The 17,573-nt window shown below is 44.3% G+C and overlaps 8 non-coding genes across 8 annotated transcripts; all 8 read left to right on the plus strand.

Moving 5' to 3' along the window:
* The first annotated feature begins 6,593 nt into the window (after positions 1-6,593).
* On the plus strand, positions 6,594-6,667 carry trnat-ugu (transfer RNA threonine (anticodon UGU)). Its single transcript has one exon. It is a non-coding gene; the product is annotated as a tRNA-Thr (tRNA).
* A 621-nt stretch (positions 6,668-7,288) lies between these two features.
* trnar-ucu (transfer RNA arginine (anticodon UCU)) lies at positions 7,289-7,375 on the plus strand. Its single transcript is given in 2 exon segments — positions 7,289-7,325; positions 7,340-7,375. It is a non-coding gene; the product is annotated as a tRNA-Arg (tRNA).
* A 1,183-nt stretch (positions 7,376-8,558) lies between these two features.
* On the plus strand, positions 8,559-8,632 carry trnat-agu (transfer RNA threonine (anticodon AGU)). The gene has a single exon. It is a non-coding gene; the product is annotated as a tRNA-Thr (tRNA).
* Positions 8,633-9,258: 626 nt separating this feature from the next.
* trnar-ucu (transfer RNA arginine (anticodon UCU)) lies at positions 9,259-9,345 on the plus strand. Its single transcript is given in 2 exon segments — positions 9,259-9,295; positions 9,310-9,345. It is a non-coding gene; the product is annotated as a tRNA-Arg (tRNA).
* Positions 9,346-11,233: 1,888 nt separating this feature from the next.
* On the plus strand, positions 11,234-11,320 carry trnar-ucu (transfer RNA arginine (anticodon UCU)). The gene is given in 2 exon segments: positions 11,234-11,270; positions 11,285-11,320. It is a non-coding gene; the product is annotated as a tRNA-Arg (tRNA).
* Positions 11,321-12,497: 1,177 nt separating this feature from the next.
* trnat-agu (transfer RNA threonine (anticodon AGU)) lies at positions 12,498-12,571 on the plus strand. Its single transcript has one exon. It is a non-coding gene; the product is annotated as a tRNA-Thr (tRNA).
* A 626-nt stretch (positions 12,572-13,197) lies between these two features.
* trnar-ucu (transfer RNA arginine (anticodon UCU)) lies at positions 13,198-13,284 on the plus strand. The gene is given in 2 exon segments: positions 13,198-13,234; positions 13,249-13,284. It is a non-coding gene; the product is annotated as a tRNA-Arg (tRNA).
* A 3,864-nt stretch (positions 13,285-17,148) lies between these two features.
* trnar-ucu (transfer RNA arginine (anticodon UCU)) lies at positions 17,149-17,235 on the plus strand. Its single transcript is given in 2 exon segments — positions 17,149-17,185; positions 17,200-17,235. It is a non-coding gene; the product is annotated as a tRNA-Arg (tRNA).
* Positions 17,236-17,573: the final 338 nt, after the last annotated feature.

The raw sequence follows: 17,573 nt of genomic DNA on the forward strand, positions 1-17,573 counted from the left end.
AAGAAAGAAAACTTGCAAAATCAAAGGGTGATCAAATATTTATTGACCCAGTGTATATATATACACTCTACAAAAATATAAACGCAACACCTTTGTTTCTGCTCCGATTTTTCATGAGATGGACTTAAAGATCTAAAATTCATTTCAGATACACAATATTACCATTTCTCTCAAACATTGTTCACAAATCAGTCAAAATATGTGATAGTGAGCACTTCAGCTTTGCTGAGATAATCCATCCCATCTCACAGGTGTGCCACATCAAGATGCTGATCTGACATCATGAGTAGTGCACAGGTGTACCTTATACTGCCCACAATAAAAGGCCACCCTGGAATGTGCAGGAATGTCAACCAGATCTGTTGCTCGTGCATTGAATGTTCATTTCTCCACCATAAGCCGTCTCCAAAGGCGTTTCAGAGAATATGGCAGTACATCCAACCGGCCTCACAACCGCAGACCACGTGTAACCACAACAGCTCAGGACCTCCACATCCAACAGGTTCACCTCCAAGATCGTCTGAGACCAGCCACTCAGACAGCCGCTGAAACAATTGGTTTGCATAACCAAACAATTTCTGCACAAACTGTCAGAAACCGTCTCAGGGAAGCTCAACTGCATGCTCGTTGTCCTCATCGGGGTCTTGACCTGACTCCAGCTCCTCGCCATAACAGACTTGAGTGGGCAAATGCTCACATTCGATGGCGTCTGGTACGTTGGAGAGGTGTTCTCTTCACGGATGAATCTCGGTTTACATTGTTCAGGGCAGATGGCAGACAGCGTGTGTGGCGTCGTGTGGGTGAGCGCTTTGCTGATGTCAATGTTGTGGATCGAGTGGCCCAAGGTGGTGGTGGGGTTATGGTATGGGCAGGCATCTGTTATGGACGAAGGACACAGGTACATTTTATTGATGGCATTTTGAATGCACAAAGATACCGTGATGAGATCCTGAGGCCCATTGTTGTGCCATACATCCTTGAACATCACCTCATGTTTCAGCAAGATAATGCACGGCCCCATGTTGCAAGGATCTGTACACAGTTCTTGGAAGCTGAAAATGTCCCAGTTCTTGCATGGCCAGCATACTCACCGGACATGTCACCCGTTGAGCATGTTTGGGATGTGCTTGACCGGCGTATACGACATCGTGCACCAGTTCCCACTAATATCCAACAACTTCGCACAGCCATTGAAGAGGAGTGGACCAACATTCCACAGGCCACAATTGACAATCTGATAAACAATATGCGAAGATGTGTTGCACTGCATGAGGCAAATGGTGGTCACACCAGATACTGACCGGTTCTGAGTCCCCAGACCCCCAATAAAGCAAAAAACTGCACAATCCAGGGTGGCCTTTTATTGTGGGCAGTATAAGGTACACCTGTGTACTACTCATGATGTCAGATCAGCATCTTGATGTGGCACACCTGTGAGGTGGGATGGATTATCTCAGCAAAGCAGAAGTGCTCACTATCACACATTTAGACTGATTTGTGAACAATGTTTGAGAGAAATGGTAATATTGTGTATCTGAAATGAATTTTAGATTTTTAAGTCCATCTCATGAAAAATCGGAGCAGAAACAAAGGTGTTGCATTTATATTTTTGTTAAGTGTATATATAACACAGTGTGTTTGTAGTTTGCCAACAGTTGTTCATCTTTGTAATCCTGAAATATCTACTGCAACAGGCACAATCTTTGCCTGCAAGTAACCTGAGTTGAAACACCATGACTGGCAGCTATGGTGTGCTCTGTGGAGCATGGTATAGCACTGTGGCACTTCATTCATAGTCCTATCACGCTGCACGCCAGTGAAGACAATCTTAGCTTGAAAGCCAAGTTCCTGTTCTGGAGCTTCTTAGATAAGAGTTAAAGGCGTAATGTGTGAGCCTAAGGTTGCCTTGTGGCGCTATGGCTTGGGTCGGTAAAGTACCTGTCTAGTAAACAGTGCCTCTCGCTGTGCACTTCTGTTACTATGCAGGTCAGACTGGGTTCTGTGGAGAAAGCGAAATCTTTCCTTTATGTCCGGCCGTTAAAAGCTCATGGATTAAGGTCACACAAGGCGGAAGCTTTCTGATTAGCCAAGTTTAGGGTCCTATCTTGTGTATCCTTAGCGCAAGTGCTGTCAACATTTCGATCCAATCATGCGCAATACTGTGACCACAATTCCTTTCACCTCACTTTTAACCATTTGTCTGTTATGCAAATATTTTCTTGCATCTACATTGGTTTGGCTGCGTTTCTTGACATATAATTTGCCCTGTAGTTGTGATTATTCTGTTGGGGACCTGTGCAAGCATCAAATCAAGTGTATGAGGCGCATTTACAAAAACGCAATAGATTTGGATCCAAGATGGCGGCGCGGCAGTAGCACGCAGCGGCCGCACCGGAGCCAAAATGGTGCTACGTTGTTTACGTTTTGTGTGTAGCGCGTTTATTTTACTATGTGTATGGATATCGTCGCAACTGGTGTCCGTACATACAACAGCCAGACACTTTTCAACCTAAATAACCCGGTTAATGATATCCACGATGAGCTGCGGGAAAAGCTACGCGACCTCGGCTTAAGCGGTAAGACTCGCGGTTGCGGCTTGTGTGTTTAAATCAACACGAAATGGTGCAAGAACTCTGTGCTAGTTTCTAGTTATTGCTTATTGCTAGTGAGTTTGTGACTGTTAGATGCAGACCTTTTTATTTACCACGGGAATTCACCACTGTTTTCATTATCGGAGTGTACATTCCACCTAGCGCAAATGCTAAGGAAGCGCTATGGGAACTGTATACAAAGATCAGTGAACTGCAAAATACACACCCGGATGGACTGTTTATTGTTGCTGGAGATTTCAACCATGCAAATCTCAAGTCAGTGCTTCCTAGATTCCATCAGTATGTGGACTTTGCAATGAGAGGGGAAAACACGCTGGATCTTGTTTACACAAACATCCCCGGCGCATATCGGGCAGAGCCTCACCCCCACCTCGGCTACTCATACCACATCTATGTTATGCTAATTCCAGCATACAGACCACTCGTCAGGCGTTCAAAAACCGGTTCTGAAGCAGGTGAAAACCTGGCCAGCAGGAGCCATCTCTGCTCTTCAAGACTGTTTCAAGAGCACTGACTGGAACATGTTTAGGGAGGCTGCAACTTACGGCGACTTCCCTGACTTGGAGGAGTACACGTCATTAATGACCAGCTACATTTCCAAGTGCACCGATGACATCACTGTCTCCAAGAGCATCATCTCACGACCCAACCAGAAACCGTGGATTACTGCGAAAGTGCGTGCACTTCTGAGGACCAGAGACTCTGCCTTTAAAGTGGGAGACAAGGTGGCCCTCAGAACAGCAAGGGCCAAACTTTCTCAGGCCATCAGAGAGGCAAAGCGCGCACACGCCCAGAGAATCCACAATCACTTTAGGGACAGCGGCAACACACGGCGCATGTGGCAGGGCTTACAAGCCATCACAAACTACAGGACGACATAACCTGCCTGTGACAGAGACGGCTCCCTTCCAGATGCGCTAAACAACTTCTATGCTCGGTTTGACAGGCAGAATGACGTGGCGGCGAGAAAGACCACCCCTCCTCCGAAAGACCAGGTGCTGTGTCTCACTACCGTCGTTCCTACGTGCTTCAAGGCCACCACCATCGTCCCTGTGCCCAAGAAGTCTACTGTGTCCTGTCTCAATGACTACCGTCCCGTTGCACTCACACCTAACATCATAAAGTGCTTTAAGCGGCTCGTCATGAGACACATCAAGACCCTGCTGCCTCTCTCACTGGACCCACTGCTATTTGCGTACCGTCCTAACCGCTTAACAGACAACGCCATCTCCACTACACTACATCTTGCCCTCACACACTTGGACAAGAAGGACACATATGTTCAAGTGCTGTACATAGATTTCAGCTCAGCATTCAACACTATCATCCCCCAAGAACTGATTGGGAAGTGAATCTGTTAGGCCTGAACACCTTCCTCTGCAACTGGATCCCGGACTTTCTGACCGGAAGGCCTCAGTCAGTACGGATCGGAAACTGCACCTCCAGCACCACCACACTGAGCACTGGGGCCCCACAAGGCTGCGTGCTCAGTCCCCTGCTGTTCACACTGCTGACTCACGGTCACTCACTGTGTAGCAACACACAGTTCGAACCACATCATTTAGTTCGCTGATGACACGACTGTGGCGGGTCTCATTAGCAAGAACGATGAGTCAGCGTACAGAGAGGAAGTGCAGAGGCTAACGGACTGGTGTAAAGACAACAACCTGTCTCTAAATGTTGACAAGACAAAGGAGATGGTTGTTGACTTTAGGAGGACACGAGGCGACCATAATCCGCTGAGCAACGGCTCCTCTGTGGGAATCGTCGAAAGCACCAAATTCCTGGGTGTCCACCTAGAGAAGGACCTCAGCTGGTCCCTCAACACCAGCTCCCTACAAAAGAAAGCCCAACAGCGTCTCTTCTTTCTGAGAAGACTAAGGAAGGCCCAGCTTCCACCACCGATCCTGACCACCTTCTATAGAGGAACTATCGAGAGCATCCTGAGCGGCTGCATCACTGTCTGGTTTGGGAATTGTGCCATATCGGACCGCAAAACCCTACAGCGGATAGTGAGGACAGCGGAGAAGATCATCGGGGTCTCTCTCCCCTCTATTAACGACATCTACACTACACGCTGCATCCGCAAAGCCACCAGCATTGTGGCTGATCAGACACACCCCTCTCACACACACTTCACACTCCTGCCATTTGGAAAAAGGTACCGAAGCATTCGGGCACACACATCCAGACTGTGCAACAGCTTTTTTCCACAAGCCATTCGTCTCCTTAACAAAAAGGGACTGGACTGATAAACACACACACACACACACACACACACACACACACACATTATCACACAGCTTAACTCAACTACCTCAAAATATTGGGACTGGACTGACTAATCAACACAAGTGCAGACACACTGACCTACACCATCAAATTATCACACACATCAGCCTGTAAATGCTTCACTGTTTATCTTGCACAATGATTATCACTGAACTATTTTTGCACTAATTCCTCAATTCTTGCTGCTGTTTTAAGGAATGTTTATGTTTACCCACTACCTTAACACCATATTTTATGTTCTGTTATGTCGTGGTTGCGCACTGTCACTTTGTTGTTGCTCTTGTTTGCACATTTGCACATGCACTTTATGTTGTCTATAAAAATGTTACACTTAGCTAGTTAGTAATTTATGTTGTAATTTATGTTAGGTCTCTCTGTCCTGTCTCTGCTAGCCAGCCAACTAGGCCTCTTGGTTAGCTAGTTTAGTGTCTATGTTAATTTATGTTGTAAATTAATGTTGCATGTAGCAACTTGGTCCTGGAGAAACGTTGTTTCGTTTCACTGTGTACTAACTGTATATGGTTGTAATGACAATAAAGCCGACTTGAACTTAAAATTGAGATAAATGCCTGATGTGGTAATGAAAGTGAATAAAGCGTGGCGTTTTGATTTGCAAGAAGTTAAACATATTCTGAGTAGCCTTGGACCAATTGCAGTAAACAGATGTTTGCTTCCACACAGGTGTGATCAATCTGGTCTTGCGCTCCATTACTTTTTGACATATAACTTGACATTTGCAAGCATCAAATCAAGTGTATGAAGCGCATTTACAAAAAGGTAGACACAGGTAGACACTTGTCCATGGAGCTCAAGCAAGATAGCTCTATCCCTGCTACGAAAGTGAATAAACCGTGACATTTTCATTTGCAAGAATTTAAACATATTCTGAGTAGCCTTGGACCAATTGCCGTCAACAGATGTTTGCTTCCACACAAGTGTGACTTTTCTGCTTTACTGACTCACTTTTGGTCAAATGTAAATGAGGACAATGGCTGTTAATGAACAAGTACATAGACTACTTAAAAAAAGAACAACTATGTCAACCACTTAATTCAATGCTTGGCTTGCACGCCTCTTATATTTAGGCAGATGCTCTTATCCAGAGCGACTTACATTTTTATCTCATTATACATCTGAGCAGTTGAGGGTTAAGGGCCTTCCTCAAGGGCCCAACAGTGGCAACTTGGTGGTTGTGGGGTTTGAACCTGGGATCTTCCAATGCGTAGTCCAATGCCTTAACCACTGAGCTACCCCTGGCCATAACCCATGTCATATGTGTATGCGTGGTTCAAGTCAAACCGGGACAAAAGTGTTCCTTTTAATTTTTTGAGCAGTGTTTATATATGAATATTTTTTTATTTATATAGATTTTTTTTTTTTCGTGCACTGTATGCCATTTGCAGATATATACCATACAGTGTGTTTGTAGTTTGCCAACAGTTGTTCATCTTTGCAAGGCTGAAATCTACTGCAACAGGCACGATCTTTGTCTACAATGAACTTGGAACAACCTGAGATGAAACACCATGACTGGCAGATATGGTGTGCTCTGTGGAGCATGGTATAGCACTGTGGGACTTCATTTAAACTCCTATCGAGCTGCATGCCAGTGGAGACAACCTTAGCCCGAGAGTCACGTTCCTGTCCCGCAGCTTATCAGGTACGAGTTTGGTGCCGAGGATGTCCTGTGGCGCTGTGGCTTAGTTGGTTAAAGCGCCTGTTTTGTAAACAGGAGATCCTGGGTTCAAATCCCAGCAGTGCCTCTCGCTGTGACTTAAGGTCACACAATCTGTAAGCTTTCTGATAAGAGTCCCACCTTAGTGCAAGTGCTGTCAACATTTCAATCTTATCTTGCGCTCCATTGATTTTTGAAATACAACTTGACTTGTGGTTGTGATTATTCACGTGTTGGGGAATGATCACAACCTGTACTGATGTCTCAGATTTGTAGGACCTTACACCACAAAATGTGCAATGCACGGGGAGGAGGAGATACCTTATTTAATATGTTATCTAGAGCTTACTCTAATGTGTATATGAATAGGTCTTCATGCTACTGTGTAATCTGAGCAGTGCCTAGTGCAACAATCACCTGGTGGTGCGAGAGCTATCCCTTTTCTGCCTTTTTTACAGCCAGAGATGAATAACCTTCCAAGCCAGACAGGGCTAGACAGGGTGGCAAATTCCATGGTGAAATCAAGGCATTCTGTCTACGCTGTTGACAGCTTGTGGGTTCAGCTCCTGCCATAGTTGTTTGCATTTAGTGGAACTTGATTGTTGGCAACAGAAAAGCATCTGCCTCATGAACTTGACCATGCAAGTTCTACGCCTTCCATGAGTCTTGGGCAGCCTGAAATGAAACACCCCAGACAGCTCCTTCGGTTGGCTCTGTGGCGCAATGGATAGCGCATTGGACTTCTAGGCTTAGGTGAGCTATTCAAAGGTTGCGGGTTCGAGTCCCGCCAGAGTCAAATGCTTGTCGCGTTCATTTCATCCACACACCACATCTAAGATGAAATCTGTGGTCAGGAATCCCACTTTCCTTTCCGATGAAGGAAATCTTGGCATTGCAAGCAATTTTATGTCTCTTCCAGGAGAGTCTCTGTTAAAAGTGCTGGGTCTTGCCCGAGGTGCCAGCCAGGCCTTTGTTACTGTGGCTTAGCTGGTGAAAGTGCCTGCCTTGTAAACAGCAGATCCTAGGTTCAATTCCCAGCAGTGCCTGTTGTGAGTTTCTTCTCTTGGTATGCCAAATGAGGTGTGGGTCCAACTCTATAAGGAACTTAAGGCTTAAGTGCCTGTGTTAACAGCTTGTGGGCTTAGGTCATGGCAGGGTGTGTTGCTTTCAGGCAGGATTTCTGCTCAGTTGTCAAGTGGTTTCCACAGGTAGACACTTGTCCATGAAGCTCAAGCAAGATAGCTCTATCCCTGCTACGAAAGTGAATAAATCGTGATGTTTTCATTTGCAAGAATTTAAACATATTCTGAGAAGCCTTGGACCAAATGCCGTCAACAGATGTTTGCTTCCACACGACTTTTCTGCTTTACTGACTCACTTTTGGTCAAATGTAAATGAGGACAATGGCTGTTAATGAACAAGTACATAAACTACTTAAAAAAAGAACAACTATGTCAACAACTAAGTCAAGCACTTAATCCAATGTTTGACTTGCACGCCTCCCATATGTGTATGCATGGTTCAAGTCAAACCGGGACTAAGTGTTCCTTTTAATTTTTTGAGCAGTGTTTATATATATATATATATATATATATATATATATATATATATATATATATATATATATATTTTTTTTTTTTTTTTTTTTTTTCTTTTCATGCACTGTATGCCATTTGCAGATATATACCATACAGTGTGTTTGTAGTTTGCCAACAGTTGTTCATCTTTGCAAGGCTGAAATCTACTGCAACAGGCACGATCTTTGTCTACAATGAACTTGGAACAACCTGAGATGAAACACCTTGACTGGCAGATATGGTGTGCTCTGTGGAGCATGGTATAGCACTGTGGGACTTCATTTAAACTCCTATTGAGCTGCACGCCAGTGGAGACAACCTTAGCCCGAGAGTCAAGTTCCTGTCCCGCAGCTTATCAGGTACGAGTTTGAGGTTTTAAGTGTGGGGCCAGCGTTGTCCCGTGGCACTGTGGCTCAGTTGGTTAAAGTGCCTGTCTAGTAAACAGGAGATCCTGGGTTCGAATCCCAGCAGTGCCTCTCACTGTGACTTAAGGTCACACAATCTGAAAGCTTTCTGATTAACCTAGATTAGAGTCCCACCTTGTGTATCCTTAGTGCTGTCAACATTTCAATCTTGTCTTGCGCTCCATTGATTTTTGAAATACAACTTGACTTGTGGTTGTGATTATTCACGTTTTGGGGAATAATCACAACCTGTACTGATGTCTCAGATTTGTAGGACCTTACACCACAAAATGTGCAATGCACGGGGAAGAGGAGATACCTTATTTAATATGTTATCTAGAGCTTACTCTAATGTGTATATGAATAGGTCTTCATGCTACTGTGTAATCTGAGCAGTGCCTAGTGCAACAATCACCTGGTGGTGCGAGAGCTATCCCTTTTTTGCAGCCAGAGATGAATAACCTTCCAAACCAGACAGGGCTAGACAGGGTGGCAAATTCCATGGTGAAATCAAGGCATTCTGTCTACGCTGTTGACAGCTTGTAGGTTCAGCTCCTGCCATAGTTGTTTGCATTTAGTGGAACTTGATTGTTGGCAACAGAAAAGCATCTGCCTCATGAACTTGACCATGCAAGTTCTACGCCTTCCATGAGTCTTGGGCAGCCTGAAATGAAACACCCCAGACAGCTCCTTCGGTTGGCTCTGTGGCGCAATGGATAGCGCATTGGACTTCTAGGCTCAGGTGAGCTATTCAAAGGTTGCGGGTTCGAGTCCCGCCAGAGTCAAATGCTTGTTGCATTCTTTTCATCCACACACCACATCTAAGATGAAATCCGTGGTCAGGAATCCCACTTTCCTTTCCGATGAAGGAAATCTTGGCATTGCAAGCAATCTTATGTCTTATCCAGGAGAGTCTCTGTTAAAAGTGCTGGGTCTTGCCCGAGGTGCCAGCCAGGCCTTTGGCACTGTGGCTTAGCTGGTGAAAGTGCCTGCCTTGTAAACAGCAGATCCTAGGTTCAATTCCCAGCAGTGCCTGTTGTGAGTTTCTTCTCTTGGTATGCCAAATGAGGTGTGAGTCCAACTCTATAAGGAACTTAAGGCTTAAGTGCCTGTGTTAACAGCTTGTGGGCTTAGGTCATGGCAGGGTGTGTTGCTTTCAGGCAGGATTTCTGCTCAGTTGTCAAGTGGTTTCCACAGGTAGACACTTGTCCATGGAGCTCAAGCAAGATAGCTCTATCCCTGCTACGAAAGTGAATAAACCGTGACGTTTTCATTTGCAAGAATTTAAACATATTCTGAGTAGCCTTGGACCAATTGCCGTCAACAGATGTTTGCTTCCACACAAGTGTGACTTTTCTGCTTTACTGACTCACTTTTGGTCAAATGTAAATGAGGACAATGGCTGTTAATGAACAAGTACATAAACTACTTAAAAAAAGAACAACTATGTCAACAACGAAGTCAAGCACTTAATCCAATGTTTGACTCGCACGCCTCTCATATGTGTATGCATGGTTCAAGTCAAACTGGGACTAAGTGTTCCTTTTAATTTTTTAAGCAGTGTTTATATATATATATATATATATATATATATATATATATATATATTTATATTTATTTATATAGATATTTTTTTCTTTTCATGCACTGTATGCCATTTGCAGATATATACCATACAGTGTGTTTGTAGTTTGCCAACAGTTGTTCATCTTTGCAAGGCTGAAATCTACTGCAACAGGCACGATCTTTGTCTGCAATGAACTTGGAACAACCTGAGATGAAACACCATGACTGGCAGATATGGTGTGTTCTGTGGAGCATGGTATAGCACTGTGGGACTTCATTTAAACTCCTATCGAGCTGCACGCCAGTGGAGACAACCTTAGCCCGAGAGTCAAGTTCCTGTCCCGCAGCTTATCAGGTACGAGTTTGAGGTTTTAAGTGTGGGGCCATTGTTGTCCTGTGGCGCTGTGGCTCAGTTGGTTAAAGCGCCTGCCTAGTGAACAGGAGATCCAGGGTTCGATTCCCAGCAGTGCCTCTCGCTGTGACTTAAGGTCACACAATCTGTAAGCTTTCTGATTAACCTAGATTAGAGACCCACCTTGTGTCTCCTTAGTGCTGTCAACATTTCAATCCTGCCTTGCGCTCCATTGATTTTTGAAATACAACTTGACTTGTGGTTGTGATTATTCACGTTTTGGGGAATAATCACAACCTGTACTGATGTCTCAGATTTGTAGGACCTTACACCACAAAATGTGCAATGCACGGGGAGGAGGAGATACCTTATTTAATATGTTATCTAGAGCTTACTCTAATGTGTATATGAATAGGTCTTCATGCTACTGTGTAATCTGAGCAGTGCCTAGTGCAACAATCACCTGGTGGTGCGAGAGCTATCCCTTTTCTGCCTTTTTTACAGCCAGAGATGAATAACCTTCCAAGCCAGACAGGGCTAGACAGGGTGGCAAATTCCATGGTGAAATCAAGGCATTCTGTCTACGCTGTTGACAGCTTGTGGGTTCAGCTCCTGCCATAGTTGTTTGCATTTAGTGGAACTTGATTGTTGGCAACAGAAAAGCATCTGCCTCATGAACTTGACCATGCAAGTTCTACGCCTTCCATGAGTCTTGGGCAGCCTGAAATGAAACACCCCAGACAGCTCCTTCGGTTGGCTCTGTGGCGCAATGGATAGCGCATTGGACTTCTAGGCTTAGGTGAGCTATTCAAAGGTTGCGGGTTCGAGTCCCGCCAGAGTCAAATGCTTGTCGCATTCATTTCATCCACACACCACATCTAAGATGAAATCTGTGGTCAGGAATCCCACTTTCCTTTCCGATGAAGGAAATCTTGGCATTGCAAGCAATTTTATGTCTCTTCCAGGAGAGTCTCTGTTAAAAGTGCTGGGTCTTGCCCGAGGTGCCAGCCAGGCCTTTGTTACTGTGGCTTAGCTGGTGAAAGTGCCTGCCTTGTAAACAGCAGATCCTAGGTTCAATTCCCAGCAGTGCCTGTTGTGAGTTTCTTCTCTTGGTATGCCAAATGAGGTGTGGGTCCAACTCTATAAGGAACTTAAGGCTTAAGTGCCTGTGTTAACAGCTTGTGGGCTTAGGTCATGGCAGGGTGTGTTGCTTTCAGGCAGGATTTCTGCTCAGTTGTCAAGTGGTTTCCACAGGTAGACACTTGTCCATGAAGCTCAAGCAAGATAGCTCTATCCCTGCTACGAAAGTGAATAAATCGTGATGTTTTCATTTGCAAGAATTTAAACATATTCTGAGAAGCCTTGGACCAAATGCCGTCAACAGATGTTTGCTTCCACACGACTTTTCTGCTTTACTGACTCACTTTTGGTCAAATGTAAATGAGGACAATGGCTGTTAATGAACAAGTACATAAACTACTTAAAAAAAGAACAACTATGTCAACAACTAAGTCAAGCACTTAATCCAATGTTTGACTTGCACGCCTCCCATATGTGTATGCATGGTTCAAGTCAAACCGGGACTAAGTGTTCCTTTTAATTTTTTGAGCAGTGTTTATATATATATATATATATATATATATATATATATATATATATATTTTTTTTTTTTTTTTTTTTTTTTTTTTTTTCTTTTCATGCACTGTATGCCATTTGCAGATATATACCATACAGTGTGTTTGTAGTTTGCCAACAGTTGTTCATCTTTGCAAGGCTGAAATCTACTGCAACAGGCACGATCTTTGTCTACAATGAACTTGGAACAACCTGAGATGAAACACCTTGACTGGCAGATATGGTGTGCTCTGTGGAGCATGGTATAGCACTGTGGGACTTCATTTAAACTCCTATTGAGCTGCACGCCAGTGGAGACAACCTTAGCCCGAGAGTCAAGTTCCTGTCCCGCAGCTTATCAGGTACGAGTTTGAGGTTTTAAGTGTGGGGCCAGCGTTGTCCCGTGGCACTGTGGCTCAGTTGGTTAAAGTGCCTGTCTAGTAAACAGGAGATCCTGGGTTCGAATCCCAGCAGTGCCTCTCACTGTGACTTAAGGTCACACAATCTGAAAGCTTTCTGATTAACCTAGATTAGAGTCCCACCTTGTGTATCCTTAGTGCTGTCAACATTTCAATCTTGTCTTGCGCTCCATTGATTTTTGAAATACAACTTGACTTGTGGTTGTGATTATTCACGTTTTGGGGAATAATCACAACCTGTACTGATGTCTCAGATTTGTAGGACCTTACACCACAAAATGTGCAATGCACGGGGAAGAGGAGATACCTTATTTAATATGTTATCTAGAGCTTACTCTAATGTGTATATGAATAGGTCTTCATGCTACTGTGTATTCTGAGCAGTGCCTAGTGCAACAATCACCTGGTGGTGCGAGAGCTATCCCTTTTTTGCAGCCAGAGATGAATAACCTTCCAAACCAGACAGGGCTAGACAGGGTGGCAAATTCCATGGTGAAATCAAGGCATTCTGTCTACGCTGTTGACAGCTTGTAGGTTCAGCTCCTGCCATAGTTGTTTGCATTTAGTGGAACTTGATTGTTGGCAACAGAAAAGCATCTGCCTCATGAACTTGACCATGCAAGTTCTACGCCTTCCATGAGTCTTGGGCAGCCTGAAATGAAACACCCCAGACAGCTCCTTCGGTTGGCTCTGTGGCGCAATGGATAGCGCATTGGACTTCTAGGCTCAGGTGAGCTATTCAAAGGTTGCGGGTTCGAGTCCCGCCAGAGTCAAATGCTTGTTGCATTCTTTTCATCCACACACCACATCTAAGATGAAATCCGTGGTCAGGAATCCCACTTTCCTTTCCGATGAAGGAAATCTTGGCATTGCAAGCAATCTTATGTCTTGTCCAGGAGAGTCTCTGTTAAAAGTGCTGGGTCTTGCCCGAGGTGCCAGCCAGGCCTTTGGCACTGTGGCTTAGCTGGTGAAAGTGCCTGCCTTGTAAACAGCAGATCCTAGGTTCAATTCCCAGCAGTGCCTGTTGTGAGTTTCTTCTCTTGGTATGCCAAATGAGGTGTGAGTCCAACTCTATAAGGAACTTAAGGCTTAAGTGCCTGTGTTAACAGCTTGTGGGCTTAGGTCATGGCAGGGTGTGTTGCTTTCAGGCAGGATTTCTGCTCAGTTGTCAAGTGGTTTCCACAGGTAGACACTTGTCCATGGAGCTCAAGCAAGATAGCTCTATCCCTGCTACGAAAGTGAATAAACCGTGACGTTTTCAATTGCAAGAATTTAAACATATTCTGAGTAGCCTTGGACCAATTGCCGTCAACAGATGTTTGCTTCCACACAAGTGTGACTTTTCTGCTTTACTGACTCACTTTTGGTCAAATGTAAATGAGGACAATGGCTGTTAATGAACAAGTACATAAACTACTTAAAAAAAGAACAACTATGTCAACAACGAAGTCAAGCACTTAATCCAATGTTTGACTCGCACGCCTCTCATATGTGTATGCATGGTTCAAGTCAAACTGGGACTAAGTGTTCCTTTTAATTTTTTAAGCAGTGTTTATATATATATATATATATATTTATTTATATAGATATTTTTTTCTTTTCGTGCACTGTATGCCATTTGCAGATATATACCATACAGTGTGTTTGTAGTTTGCCAACAATTGTTCATCTTTGCAAGGCTGAAATCTACTGCAACAGGCACGATCTTTGTCTGCAATGAACTTGGAACAACCTGAGATGAAACACCATGACTGGCAGATATGGTGTGTTCTGTGGAGCATGGTATAGCACTGTGGGACTTCATTTAAACTCCTATCGAGCTGCACGCCAGTGGAGACAACCTTAGCCCGAGAGTCAAGTTCCTGTCCCGCAGCTTATCAGGTACGAGTTTGAGGTTTTAAGTGTGGGGCCATTGTTGTCCTGTGGCGCTGTGGCTCAGTTGGTTAAAGCGCCTGCCTAGTGAACAGGAGATCCAGGGTTCGATTCCCAGCAGTGCCTCTCGCTGTGACTTAAGGTCACACAATCTGTAAGCTTTCTGATTAACCTAGATTAGAGACCCACCTTGTGTCTCCTTAGTGCTGTCAACATTTCAATCCTGCCTTGCGCTCCATTGATTTTTGAAATACAACTTGACTTGTGGTTGTGATTATTCACGTTTTGGGGAATAATCACAACCTGTACTGATGTCTCAGATTTGTAGGACCTTACACCACAAAATGTGCAATGCACGGGGAGGAGGAGATACCTTATTTAATATGTTATCTAGAGCTTACTCTAATGTGTATATGAATAGGTCTTCATGCTACTGTGTAATCTGAGCAGTGCCTAGTGCAACAATCACCTGGTGGTGCGAGAGCTATCCCTTTTTTGCCTTTTTTACAGCCAGAGATGAATAACCTTCCAAACCAGACAGGGCTAGACAGGGTGGCAAATTCCATGGTGAAATCAAGGCATTCTGTCCACGCTGTTGACAGCTTGTGGGTTCAGCTCCTGCCATAGTTGTTTGCATTTAGTGGAATTTGATTGTTGGCAACAGAAAAGCATCTGCCTCATGAACTTGACCATGCAAGTTCTACGCCTTCCATGAGTCTGGGGCAGCCTGAAATGAAACACCCCAGACAGCTCCCTCGGTTGGCTCTGTGGCACAATGGATAGCGCATTGGTCTTCTAGGCTCAGGTGAGCTATTCAAAGGTTGCGGGTTCGAGTCCCGCCAGAGTCGAATGCTTGTCACCTTCTTTTCATCCACACACCACATCTAAGATGAAATCCGTGGTCAGGAATCCCACTTTCCTTTCCGATGGAGGAAATCTTGGCATTGCAAGCAATCTTATGTCTTGTCCAGGAGAGTCTCTGTTAAAAGTGCTGGGTCTTGCCCGAGGTGCCAGCCAGGCCTTTGGCACTGTGGCTTAGCTGGTGAAAGTGCCTGCCTTGTAAACAGCAGATCCTAGGTTCAATTCCCAGCAGTGCCTGTTGTGAGTTTCTTCTCTTGGTATGCCAAATGAGGTGTGGGTCCAACTCTATAAGGAACTTAAGGCTTAAGTGCCTGTGTTAACAGCTTGTGGGCTTAGGTCATGGCAGGGTGTGTTGCTTTCAGGCAGGATTTCTGCTCAGTTGTCAAGTGGTTTCCACAGGTAGACACTTGTCCATGGAGCTCAAGCAAGATAGCTCTATCCCTGCTACGAAAGTGAATAAACCGTGACGTTTTCATTTGCAAGAATTTAAACATATTCTGAGTAGCCTTGGACCAATTGCCGTCAACAGATGTTTGCTTCCACACAAGTGTGACTTTTCTGCTTTACTGACTCACTTTTGGTCAAATGTAAATGAGGACAATGGCTGTTAATGAACAAGTACATAAACTACTTAAAAAAAGAACAACTATGTCAACAACGAAGTCAAGCACTTAATCCAATGTTTGACTCGCACGCCTCTCATATGTGTATGCATGGTTCAAGTCAAACTGGGACTAAGTGTTCCTTTTAATTTTTTAAGCAGTGTTTATATATATATATATATATATATATATATATATATATATATATATATATATATATATATATATATGTTTATATTTATTTATATAGATATTTTTTTCTTTTCATGCACTGTATGCCATTTGCAGATATATACCATACAGTGTGTTTGTAGTTTGCCAACAGTTGTTCATCTTTGCAAGGCTGAAATCTACTGCAACAGGCACGATCTTTGTCTACAATGGACTTGGAACAACCTGAGATGAAACACCATGACTGGCAGATATGGTGTGCTCTGTGGAGCATGGTATAGCACTGTGGGACTTCATTTAAACTCCTATCGAGCTGCACGCCAGTGGAGACAACCTTAGCCCGAGAGTCAAGTTCCTGTCCCGCAGCTTATCAGGTACGAGTTTGAGGTTTTTTGGGGGGGAGTTTGAGTTGGGGCCATTGTTGTCCTGTGGCTCAGTTGGTTAAAGCGCCTGCCTAGTAAACAGGAGATCCAGGGTTCGATTCCCAGCAGTGCCTCTCGCTGTGACTTAAGGTCACACAATCTGTAAGCTTTCTGATTAACCTAGATTAGAGACCCACCTTGTGTATCCTTAGTGCTGTCAACATTTCAATCCTGCCTTGCGCTCCATCGATTTTTGAAATACAACTTGACTTGTGGTTGTGATTATTCACGTTTTGGGGAATAATCACAACCTGTACTGATGTCTCAGATTTGTAGGACCTTACACCACAAAATGTGCAATGCACGGGGAGGAGGAGATACCTTATTTAATATGTTATCTAGAGCTTACTCTAATGTGTATATGAATAGGTCTTCATGCTACTGTGTAATCTGAGCAGTGCCTAGTGCAACAATAACCTGGTGGTGCGAGAGCTATCCCTTTTTTGCCTTTTTTACAGCCAGAGATGAATAACCTTCCAAACCAGACAGGGCTAGACAGGGTGGCAAATTCCATGGTGAAATCAAGGCATTCTGTCCACGCTGTTGACAGCTTGTGGGTTCAGCTCCTGCCATAGTTGTTTGCATTTAGTGGAATTTGATTGTTGGCAACAGAATAGCATCTGCCTCATGAACTTGACCATGCAAGTTCTACGCCTTCCATGAGTCTGGGGCAGCCTGAAATGAAACACCCCAGACAGCTCCCCCGGTTGGCTCTGTGGCGCAATGGATAGCGCATTGGACTTCTAGGCTCAGGTGAGCTATTCAAAGGTTGCGGGTTCGAGTCCCGCCAGAGTCGAATGCTTGTCACCTTCTTTTCATCCACACACCACATCTAAGATGAAATCCGTGGTCAGGAATCCCACTTTCCTTTCCGATGGAGGAAATCTTGGCATTGCAAGCAATCTTATGTCTTGTCCAGGAGAGTCTCTGTTAAAAGTGCTGGGTCTTGCCCGAGGTGCCAGCCAGGCCTTTGGCACTGTGGCTTAGCTGGTGAAAGTGCCTGCCTTGTAAACAGCAGATCCTAGGTTCAATTCCCAGCAGTTCCTCTTGTGAGTTTCTTCTCTTGGTATGTCAGATGAGGTGTGGGTCCAACTCCATAAGGAACTCAAGGCTTAAGTGCCTGTGTTAACAGCT

The sequence above is a fragment of the Clarias gariepinus genome, chromosome 14 (assembly GCF_024256425.1).
Source record: "Clarias gariepinus isolate MV-2021 ecotype Netherlands chromosome 14, CGAR_prim_01v2, whole genome shotgun sequence".
NCBI classification, from domain to species: Eukaryota; Metazoa; Chordata; class Actinopteri; order Siluriformes; family Clariidae; genus Clarias; species Clarias gariepinus.